This window comes from Penaeus chinensis, chromosome 33 (genome assembly GCF_019202785.1).
Source record: "Penaeus chinensis breed Huanghai No. 1 chromosome 33, ASM1920278v2, whole genome shotgun sequence".
Taxonomy (NCBI): Eukaryota; Metazoa; Arthropoda; class Malacostraca; order Decapoda; family Penaeidae; genus Penaeus; species Penaeus chinensis.
This window is the reverse complement of record NC_061851.1, coordinates 17,709,627-17,722,248: the sequence shown is the minus strand read 5'-3', so window position 1 is coordinate 17,722,248 and position 12,622 is coordinate 17,709,627.

Below are 12,622 nucleotides of genomic sequence, written 5' to 3'. Positions count from 1 at the left end.
TTTATTGCATCTGCAAAAGAATGTTTTGTGACCATGAGAATTATGAAAATCCTAACTGTATACTTATAAAGATATGAATTAAATAGTTCTTTCCACAAAAGCTATATTGTTTTTAATATGTAGGACACATTGTAGTGAGGAAAATTAAGGAGATAGTGTATTGCATGATCAACTAGATATATGTTTACCAGTTAAAGATTTCAGGGGACCAGTTCACTTTTGGCAATTGTATTATCATTAACTGTTTCCATATATGATTGTGATGGTGGTGTACATAATGGACAATGTGAGAAAGTATTTTTATACTTAAGAAAAATAAATATTGGGCTGTGGAGGTCACTTATTATACATGTATTGTGTTTTTTGTGCAAGGTGAATCATTATGTAGGACAAGCATATTTGTGCATTGGTATAGGGATTACGGGCAAATGATACTGAATTTTTAATAACTTAGCTGTAACTTAAATGACCCATTTATCTTACCCAAACTACTAAATTCCAGTTCATTGACAGGATCTTTACAACTAGATGGGACTTAGTTGGAGCGTTTATTTGTTTTTTTATTCCATTTTTGGCACTGAATTTTAAAAGGTTGATCTAAACTTGGTTATGCTGTACAGAAAGTGACAGTCTATATTATATTATTATTATCATTATTGTTATTGTTAATGTATTTACATAAACTAAATCCAATATAGAAAAATCTATCTTCAAGAAGTGAAAACTACAAGCAATTACACCAAAATTTACAATTGGATAAACAGATGCCATTGACATGTACGTACTGTACATGTCAATGTACAGTATGTACATGTCCTATAAAACAGGTCATATAAAACATCATAATCCCTAAATCTTTAATGTCACACTTGCGAAGCTAGATAGACTTGCACAGTGCACGCTATAATCAAAACTAAAATTAAGACAAGTGCATGCACAGGCAGTCCAGAATAACTTGCATTACACCCCCCCTCCCCAATCCCTTGCTCCATATCATGGGGGGCTGAGGACACTGGGACTGGGGCCCAATGTGGGGGATCACCCCTGCCTTGGACCTCAGCCCTTGCCTCAATTAATTTTGCAGGTCTTTTCTTCTCTTTTCCTTTTCCTTCCCTTCTTCATCCCCTCCAATCCTTTGCCCGTTGTTGTCATGGGGGGGGGGGGGGCTTAGGAGACGAAGACTGAGACCCAATGATGGGGAACTCCTCAACCTTGGAACTCAGCCATCGACTCAACTAATTTTGCATGGTCTTTTTTCCCAATCATACTTTTCGATTCAGTTTCTTCACCAATCCCTTCTACTATCCACCTCCTAAGGTGTGAGAGCCGTGCTGAAAGGATGAAAGGCTGACTTTATGTCAGTCCTGAACGGCCTGAGGGAACCATGGGCACGGTATTCCCCTGCCATACCTGGCCCTTACCCCTCAAGGGGACCCTGAGGGGTGGACTATTTTTTTCCCCAACATACTCCAGGTTTATCATGGCCTATAATGAAGACGTAACCCCACTCTTAGGGGCAATGAGGCTTGCCCCTTTATCAAATAGCCCCAATCCCAGCTCTAATTTGACCAGGGCTCTGAACACTGCAACAACTACCCCCTCATCAATGCATACTAGTACAATATCAACCCTAATCAACAACCAACCCCCAGGAGACATTTCTACTCTCCCAACATGCTCATTTTCAACACCTTTACTCCCACAACCTTCTTCATCAACCACCCCATCTCCCCTTATTACTACCTTACAACCTTATTGCCCACTACCCCCCTCAACACTACTCCCTCCTCCACACGTCCCCGCACTTCTACTACCCCCACCTCTACAAGAATCCTAAATACTCTATTTAGCCCAGCCAAATGGGACCGATTTTTCGTGATCTTCCCACAGCTCCCTATTCTAAAAACACCCTCCTCTTCCAGCAATGCCTCCAAAAACAAGTAGGCAAAGTCTCTTTCCGTAGCCGACCCGACCACCCCCGTCTCGTCACAGTAACAACTGAAAACCAAGCTATAACATTAACAAAACTAACTGATATATGTGGTAATCCCATCCCTACAGAACCTCATCCAACCCTCAATACTTGTACCGGAACTGTCTCTATCTCCCCAACAGATTGCCCGAATCTATGCCAAAGAATGGTCAGATTGTGGAGAGGACTTACTCGCCTGTCTCACAGACTATGATGCAACATATGTACAATGCTACTCCATTCCTCCCAGAGGAAATCGTAAGAAATCCATTAACATTGCCAAAATTACTTTCCGTAGACATGACCTTCCCTTTAATGTTTACATAGGTGGGGAATCCCTACCTGTCCGACCATATCAACCTCCTCCTCGTCAGTGCCAAAATTGTTGGCGTTTAGGACACCCAGCCAAACACTGTCATTCCACAGCCAGATGCCCGCTATGTGCCCAACCTGGCCATACTCGATCAACTGCTCTGCACAATCACGCACATGTGAAACTGTGGCGGCCCCCATAATGTATTTTATAGAGGCTGCCCCACCTACAAATTTGAGTCTGAGGTAGCAACTCTCAGATTCAGACTTGGACTCACTCTACGTGAAGCCAGACAGGAGGCTCGTTGACGAGGTTTTTCTCTTATCCCCTACTCTAGTTATGTCGCTCACTCTGCCACTCCCCCTACCCCCCTAGCTCCTACACCCTCTCCTAAACCTAACCCCCCTCCATCTAACTTCCCCTCTTCTACCTCCTACCTTCCCCAGTCAAATTATTTTGCCATCCTAAATCCAGACACCCCAATCTCTACCCAGTCAAATTCTTTTGCCATCCTAAATCCAGACACTCCAATCTCTACTACAGCCCCAACACCTTCCCCTCTCCCTCCCCGCACTACCCGCAGCAGACAGAACAAACGTTCCACCCCCTCTTCCCCTACCCCACAATCACCTCCACCTTCCTTTGCCCCTATTTTTCAGACACCAGACTTCTCTTCCCCCACTCACAAGAAAACCTTTATCTTACAAAACTCCCCAACCAACTCCACTACAGAAACTCTTGAAGATATCCAGAACTACATAATCGAGTCCCAAACTAATACTCATCCACCTTCAAATTCTACAACTCCCGCTCCCTCCACACTCAAAGTGACTGCCGATATCCATCCTCCTCCTACTCATATTCTCCCTACACCCAATCCTCCTACCCCATCCCAACAAAACCCATTCCCCCTGACTCCAGCCCCACCTATATTAACCCTCCCACCATCCCCTCTATCCCTTCCACTCCCTCCTGGATACACACATGAATCCCTAATGTCACAAGTACCCTCTTCCCCAGACCCTCTACCTCCCGACACCCCTCCTGAAACAACACCACCTCCCCAACCTCATTCTTTATCCCACCCTCTAGCACCTTCCCCTTCAAATTCTCCAACACGCACTGCAATCTTTGCCACTAAATCAAAGAAAGTATAACTATCCTTCATTGGAACATTCGCGGTTTCCGAATGTTCCTCTTTCAGTCCCACATATTCTATTGTCATGCCCACGTCCTCCCTACATAGACATCCTTACAGAATCTCACACTTTCTGCTTTGACAACCTGTTTTCCTTCCTCAAACGCATATATATCCTTCACTTGATCTAACCCTTTACATTACCCATTCACTCACCAATTCCTTAACCCAGCTTTAACAAATAATCAGTAACCCAACCACCCTTCACTAACATTAACTATAGTGCTACATGACCTTAGATGTCTAGCACATTTATTTTGCTTTTAACCATTAACCATTCCCTTCTTCACCCCCTTGTTCTGTCCACTTATCCTAATCGTCAGCGCAGGCCCTTATGGCCACAATACTGTATCCTACTGCTCCCTTCTCCCTTAACTCCTTCCCCTTCTAACAACCTTTACCTTATACTATACGCCAGCAGCCCCCCCCCCCCCTATCTACCCTTTTCACTGTTCAGCCTGTAACTTGACCCTGATCATTAACTCTTATCAAACCCTTTTCGCTACTATACTTTACCATAGCTCCATATGACCTTTGGTATCATATAGCACTTCCTTACCCAGGAGCTTTGCCCTCAAGCTTCACGCTGTCGCTATATTTTGAATACGCCGCAAATGACCTTAGATGTTGCCGCGGCAGAAAATTTCCAATGAATAAATATCATATATCATATACCATCAAGAAAATATAGCTTGACATTTCATATTAAACTTTCTATTTTTACATTAGTATTTCAATAATTCATCTGCCAAAGTAAAAGCAGAGGGACATGCTAAGGGAGGCAATTGCAACATGTCAATGTACAGTATGTACATGTCCCATAAAACAGGTCATATAAAACATCAAAATCCCTAAATCTTTAATGTCACACTTGCGAAGCTAGATAGACTTGCACAGTGCACACTATAATCAAAACTAAAATTAAGACAAGTGCATGCACAGGCAGTCCAGAATAACTTGCATTACACCCCCCTCCCCAATCCCTTGCTCCATATCATGGGGGGCTGAGGACACTGGGACTGGGGCCCAATGTGGGGGACTCTTGATCTGCAATTGTCTCAGGTAGAAAGAAATGAAACTCTACAAGAGATAAGCACTGTGCATAATTATTAGGAAGGAAAGCTTGTCACAGTCCGTAAAGACTGGGGGCAAGTTCCTTAGAAAGAAAAACATGCAACATTGCAAATGCCAACAACGTGCTGTGCTATAGTGCTTACACTATACATCTGACATAGAAAGTACATGAAGTTGTCTATCACACATCACTATCAGCAATTCGTGGCAAAGTGATAATGAAAATGGATAGTGCAATCGTCATATTCGTACGGGAGCGATTCATTACATCAGATTTGCATATATGCTTGCGACAATAAGACCTAATGCAAGGCAAAAATACAAGATTGGTGAAAGTCGATAAGCTGCTATGAACTATACGCATATAATTCTTGTTCAATTGATATGGTTTAATCAAGGAGAGACATGTGCGTATGAGGTTGCATGACATTAGGTGAGTATTGAATAAACAAGGTATGTGAGTCAGTTATGAAATGAGTAAGTCATGAGTGTAGCACACGAGTAAAGAATAGTATAATATTGATAGACAGTAAAAAGTAGATATATTAAGCGAGAGTGAGAGTAAATAAGAATTAGAATGGCGTGCGAGTTTAAATAAATAGGCGAAGGGGAGGAGGGTAAGAGGTATGGGCGAGGGTGGGGAGTAGCTATGTAAACGAAGGTGGGAAAATGGTAGCTTGCAAGGATAATAGATACCGACCTGACTGCACAAACAAAAATCATAATTATGGCAGTATAGTTACGGTGATTGCATCATTAAATCAACTACCATTCGAAATCACAAGTTGGTAATCTTTCGGTACATGAACGAAAGAACTGATATAAAGTCTGTTACGGAACGGATCTGTGATATAAATGCATATGAGCATTTGTAAGGAAAATATTTCACATGTCAAACAACCATGACGTTCGCGATTGAGACTAACAATTGAAAGAATGACTGAAAATCATTCAGCATCGTAACGACTACGACTATCATGGGAAAGGAAAGAAACAGAGAATCGTTAATAATTCACACGAGTTGACGAATTATAAGAGAGGACGAAAATCACGAACAATATGAAATCGTAGTAGCTGATATAATAAAATTAATCTCTATCACTGAGAGAAAACCCTCCCAAGGATCCGGTGGGCATCGGTTTGCCCGAGAAGCTGCCTGCCGAGGACGAGCCGGAGGAGCTGCCTGCCGAGGACGCGCCGGAGGAGCTGCCTGCCAAGGACATGCCGGAGGAGCTGCCTTCCGAGGACGCGCCGGAGGAGCTGCCTGCCGAGGACATGCCGGAGGAGCTGCCTGCCGAGGACATGCCGGAGGAGCTGCCTGCCGAGGACATGCCGGAGGAGCTGCCTGCCGAGGACATGCCAGAGGAGCTGCCTGCCGAGGACATGCCGGAGGAGCTGCCTGCCGAGGACATGCCGGAGGAGCTGCCTGCCGAGGACGCGCCGGAGGAGCTGCCTGCCGAGGACACGCCGGAGGAGCTGCCTGCCGAGGACATGCCGGAGGAGCTACCTGCCGAGGACGCGCCGGAGGAGCTGCCTGCCGAGGACATGCCGGAGGAGCTGCCTGCCGAGGACATGCCGGAGGAGCTGCCTGCCGAGGACAGCGCCGGAGGAGCTGCCTGCCGAGGACATGCCGGAGGAGCTGCCTGCCGAGGATATGCCGGAGGAGCTGCCTGCCGAGGACATGCCGGAGGAGCTGCCTGCCGAGGACGCGCCGGAGGAGCTGCCTGCCGAGGACGCGCCGGAGGAGCTGCCTGCCGAGGACATGCCGGAGGAGCTGCCTGCCGAGGACATGCCGGAGGAGCTGCCTGCCGAGGACATGCCGGAGGAGCTGCCTGCCGAGGACATGCCGGAGGAGCTGCCTGCCGAGGACATGCCGGAGGAGCTGCCTGGTCGAGGGACGCACCGGAGGAGGCTGCCTGCCAGTGAAGCGCCGGAGGAAAAGCTGGTGGGTGCTGCTTGGGATACCCGCCCAAGGATCTGGTGGGTGGTACGGTCTGCCGGAGAAGCTGCCCTGCGCGACGTTCCGGGAGGAGCTTCCTGCAAGAAGACGACCGGAAGGAGCAATGGTGGGTGCGGGCTGCGCACCCCCGAACGACATGTTGGTGTGGGGAGCTACCTGTCCAGGAGTGCCAGAGGAGCATCTGTGAAAGGCACCTGGAGGGAGCTTGCCCCCCGAGGACGCACCGGAGGAGCTGCTGCGAGAACTCGTCGGAGCAGCTTGCCGTCCGAGGATTACCTGGAGGAGCTGCCGTCCGAGGGCTACCCTGGAGGAGCTGCCCGTATTCGAGGATAACCCTGGAGGAGCTGTCGTACGAGGATACATGGAGGAGCTCGCCGTTCCGAGGAATACCCTGGAGGGCTGTCGTCCGAGGATACCCTGGAGGAGCTGTCGTCCGAGGATACCCTGGAGGAGCTGTCGTCCGAGGATACCCTGGAGGAGCTGTCGTCCGAGGATACCCTGGAGGAGCTGTCGTCCGAGGATACCCTGGAGGAGCTGTCGTCCGAGGATACCCTGGAGGAGCTGTCGTCCGAGGATACCCTGGAGGAGCTGTCGTCCGAGGATACCCTGGAGGAGCTGTCGTCCGAGGATACCCTGGAGGAGCTGCCGTCGAGGATACCCTGGAGGAGCTGCCGTCCGAGGATACCTGGAGGAGCTGCCGTCGAGGATACCCTGGAGGAGCTGCCGTCGAGGATACCCTGGAGGAGCTGTCGTCCGAGGATACCCTGGAGGAGCTGTCGTCCGAGGATACCCTGGAGGAGCTGTCGTCCGAGGATACCCTGGAGGAGCTGCCGTCGAGGATACCCTGGAGGAGCTGCCGTCGAGGATACCCTGGAGGAGCTGTCGTCCGAGGATACCCTGGAGGAGCTGTCGTCCGAGGATACCCTGGAGGAGCTGTCGTCCGAGGATACCCTGGAGGAGCTGCCGTCGAGGATACCCTGGAGGAGCTGTCGTCCGAGGATACCCTGGAGGAGCTGCCGTCGAGGATACCCTGGAGGAGCTGCCGTCCGAGGATACCTGGAGGAGCTGCCGTCCGAGGATACCTGGAGGAGCTGCCGTCCGAGGATACCTGGAGGAGCTGCCGTCCGAGGATACCTGGAGGAGCTGCCGTCGAGGATACCCTGGAGGAGCTGCCGTCGAGGATACCCTGGAGGAGCTGCCGTCGAGGATACCCTGGAGGAGCTGTCGTCCGAGGATACCCTGGAGGAGCTGCCGTCGAGGATACCCTGGAGGAGCTGCCGTCGAGGATACCCTGGAGGAGCTGTCGTCCGAGGATACCCTGGAGGAGCTGCCGTCGAGGATACCCTGGAGGAGCTGCCGTCGAGGATACCCTGGAGGAGCTGTCGTCCGAGGATACCCTGGAGGAGCTGTCGTCCGAGGATACCCTGGAGGAGCTGTCGTCCGAGGATACCCTGGAGGAGCTGTCGTCCGAGGATACCCTGGAGGAGCTGTCGTCCGAGGATACCCTGGAGGAGCTGTCGTCCGAGGATACCCTGGAGGAGCTGCCGTCCGAGGATACCTGGAGGAGCTGCCGTCGAGGATACCCTGGAGGAGCTGTCGTCCGAGGATACCCTGGAGGAGCTGTCGTCCGAGGATACCCTGGAGGAGCTGTCGTCCGAGGATACCCTGGAGGAGCTGTCGTCCGAGGATACCCTGGAGGAGCTGCCGTCGAGGATACCCTGGAGGAGCTGCCGTCGAGGATACCCTGGAGGAGCTGTCGTCCGAGGATACCCTGGAGGAGCTGTCGTCCGAGGATACCCTGGAGGAGCTGCCGTCCGAGGATACCCTGGAGGAGCTGTCGTCCGAGGATACCCTGGAGGAGCTGTCGTCCGAGGATACCCTGGAGGAGCTGTCGTCCGAGGATACCCTGGAGGAGCTGTCGTCCGAGGATACCCTGGAGGAGCTGCCGTCCGAGGATACCTGGAGGAGCTGCCGTCGAGGATACCCTGGAGGAGCTGTCGTCCGAGGATACCCTGGAGGAGCTGTCGTCCGAGGATACCCTGGAGGAGCTGCCGTCGAGGATACCCTGGAGGAGCTGTCGTCCGAGGATACCCTGGAGGAGCTGTCGTCCGAGGATACCCTGGAGGAGCTGTCGTCCGAGGATACCCTGGAGGAGCTGCCGTCGAGGATACCCTGGAGGAGCTGTCGTCCGAGGATACCCTGGAGGAGCTGTCGTCCGAGGATACCCTGGAGGAGCTGTCGTCCGAGGATACCCTGGAGGAGCTGCCGTCCGAGGATACCTGGAGGAGCTGCCGTCGAGGATACCCTGGAGGAGCTGTCGTCCGAGGATACCCTGGAGGAGCTGTCGTCCGAGGATACCCTGGAGGAGCTGCCGTCGAGGATACCCTGGAGGAGCTGTCGTCCGAGGATACCCTGGAGGAGCTGCCGTCCGAGGATACCTGGAGGAGCTGTCGTCCGAGGATACCCTGGAGGAGCTGTCGTCCGAGGATACCCTGGAGGAGCTGCCGTCGAGGATACCCTGGAGGAGCTGCCGTCCGAGGATACCCTGGAGGAGCTGTCGTCCGAGGATACCCTGGAGGAGCTGTCGTCCGAGGATACCCTGGAGGAGCTGCCGTCGAGGATACCCTGGAGGAGCTGTCGTCCGAGGATACCCTGGAGGAGCTGTCGTCCGAGGATACCCTGGAGGAGCTGTCGTCCGAGGATACCCTGGAGGAGCTGCCGTCGAGGATACCCTGGAGGAGCTGCCGTCCGAGGATACCCTGGAGGAGCTGCCGTCCGAGGATACCTGGAGGAGCTGCCGTCCGAGGATACCCTGGAGGAGCTGTCGTCCGAGGATACCCTGGAGGAGCTGTCGTCCGAGGATACCCTGGAGGAGCTGTCGTCCGAGGATACCCTGGAGGAGCTGCCGTCGAGGATACCCTGGAGGAGCTGTCGTCCGAGGATACCCTGGAGGAGCTGCCGTCCGAGGATACCTGGAGGAGCTGCCGTCCGAGGATACCTGGAGGAGCTGTCGTCCGAGGATACCCTGGAGGAGCTGCCGTCCGAGGATACCTGGAGGAGCTGCCGTCCGAGGATACCCTGGAGGAGCTGTCGTCCGAGGATACCCTGGAGGAGCTGCCGTCGAGGATACCCTGGAGGAGCTGCCGTCGAGGATACCCTGGAGGAGCTGTCGTCCGAGGATACCCTGGAGGAGCTGTCGTCCGAGGATACCCTGGAGGAGCTGCCGTCGAGGATACCCTGGAGGAGCTGCCGTCCGAGGATACCTGGAGGAGCTGCCGTCGAGGATACCCTGGAGGAGCTGCCGTCCGAGGATACCCTGGAGGAGCTGCCGTCGAGGATACCCTGGAGGAGCTGCCGTCCGAGGATACCTGGAGGAGCTGCCGTCCGAGGATACCCTGGAGGAGCTGTCGTCCGAGGATACCCTGGAGGAGCTGCCGTCCGAGGATACCTGGAGGAGCTGCCGTCGAGGATACCCTGGAGGAGCTGTCGTCCGAGGATACCCTGGAGGAGCTGCCGTCGAGGATACCCTGGAGGAGCTGTCGTCCGAGGATACCCTGGAGGAGCTGCCGTCCGAGGATACCCTGGAGGAGCTGCCGTCGAGGATACCCTGGAGGAGCTGTCGTCCGAGGATACCCTGGAGGAGCTGTCGTCCGAGGATACCCTGGAGGAGCTGCCGTCGAGGATACCCTGGAGGAGCTGTCGTCCGAGGATACCCTGGAGGAGCTGTCGTCCGAGGATACCCTGGAGGAGCTGTCGTCCGAGGATACCTGGAGGAGCTGCCGTCGAGGATACCCTGGAGGAGCTGTCGTCCGAGGATACCTGGAGGAGCTGCCGTCGAGGATACCCTGGAGGAGCTGTCGTCCGAGGATACCCTGGAGGAGCTGCCGTCCGAGGATACCTGGAGGAGCTGCCGTCCGAGGATACCCTGGAGGAGCTGCCGTCGAGGATACCCTGGAGGAGCTGCCGTCGAGGATACCCTGGAGGAGCTGTCGTCCGAGGATACCCTGGAGGAGCTGTCGTCCGAGGATACCCTGGAGGAGCTGTCGTCCGAGGATACCCTGGAGGAGCTGTCGTCCGAGGATACCCTGGAGGAGCTGCCGTCCGAGGATACCTGGAGGAGCTGCCGTCGAGGATACCCTGGAGGAGCTGTCGTCCGAGGATAGTGAACATGAGATCAGAACTAAACCTACCATACATTTCTGATAGAATATTTATTTCCACTATATTTGGGGTCAAAGCTCTGAGGAAACCCTTGTATCTTTCAGATTTCTAAAAGAAAACCTGCAACATAAAATCACGCGAGCAGACGTGACCAATCACACACCCGCGCGCCCTCTGATACTTAAAGTCTCCATGAACATTTCTCAAATCAATTCGATCCATTCCATCATGGGAAAAATCAACATTGACCGTGCACCTTACATGTCTACCACAAAGAAAAAAAACAGTGCACATAACTGCGTGTTAAAAAAAATTGCGTTAGCAACGGTAAAGGAACACAGAATCTATGGGCGATAATGTATACGAGTGTTGCACTGACAAATCCGTACAATCTGGATACAAAGCTGGTTGTGCTTGCGCTGTATACAAAAATGGTTTACTAAAACATCAAGTTAATATGAGAGTGCAAAAAGGCCAGCACTACACAAACGGAGTTGGTAGGTATACTCCTTACAACGGAATTCCTAATGTCACGGGGCTCTGGAATAGTTTTCTGTGACTCTCAAAGTGCTCTTTGGACAATAAATTCTTTCAAAGCAGTAGATGAGGAAATTGTGAGTTGCATTAAACATAACACAACTTATGCAATAGAGCGCAATTTCAACATTCAATCTGTATGGATACCATGTTGGCATACGCTAGCACGACCGCGTAGACATATATTGAAGAGTTCACATAAGGAAGAACTAGTAGATATGACGAACACTCAAAGGCCTGAAAGCTGTACCATAAGGCACTACGATCAGTACAGAGACGGCAAGCCTTCCTATGAGTGGCACCGAAGTCTAACAAGGCAATGTGATGTGGTTATTGCCAGAATATGTGTAGGTTACAGAATGTACTGGTAACTGCACGGTGTAAGAAGTGCAGATGAATCAAAATGTAGACTGCGTAACGAAGAAAACAAGCGAGCGCTTGAGTACTATATCTCGGAATGTCATGTGATACAGCCTTAAAGACCACCTAACATGAGGTATAAAAAAATTATGTGAATATTTCATTTCATCTGATACATTGGCGAATATACTCAAATTATATCCTAAATTTACTATATAAAACTGTCGTAAACAAATAACAGTGTTATGTAACACAGCGGCAAAAGCATATCAACGTAATATTTTTTGTATGATGTATGATTTATATTTTTATTTTACCCTTTACAATTACAGTAATCACATAATACTGTGTCAAGTATATTTTATCGTGTTGCCTGTGCTGTGACGTTGTGAATGTGAATCTCCATTCCCTTCTACCATCTGCTAGTCTAACTAAATCAACCAATTTGTACATTCCTCCCACTCTATCAATTAAACTATCCTTATATGTCATCCTTTGTCTTCCTCTAGCTCTTTTTTCATCTATTCTTCCAAGTAAGCAGTCTCTTTCCAAACCATGCGCTCTTAGTATATGACTAAGAAATTGTAATTGTCTCTTCTCAATATGTCCCATTAATATCTTTCCATCCTAGCTTTTCTCAGCACCTCTTCATTAGAAACTTTATCTGTCCAGGGCATCCTTAGCATTCTTCTTAAAAAAAACAAAACACATTTTTGTTGCCTCTATTTTAATTCTCAAATCTTTCCTGATCGTCCATGTCTCACATCCGTATACCAACTTTGACCACACAAAACACTTCAAAATCCTTATTCTAACCTTTATACTCATACTCAATTTTTTTGAAGATCTTATTCATATCACCGAATGCTTTCTTTGCCAAACCAATCTTTTTTATAATCTCTTTCCCACTGTTCCCTTAATCATGAAGGGTACATCCCAGATATAAAAAACTTTCAACTTGCTTTACTTCCTTATCTCCCACTTTTATCTTTACGTTCACCTTCTCTTTACTTTTTGTTATTATCAATGTATTGGTCTTATCAACAT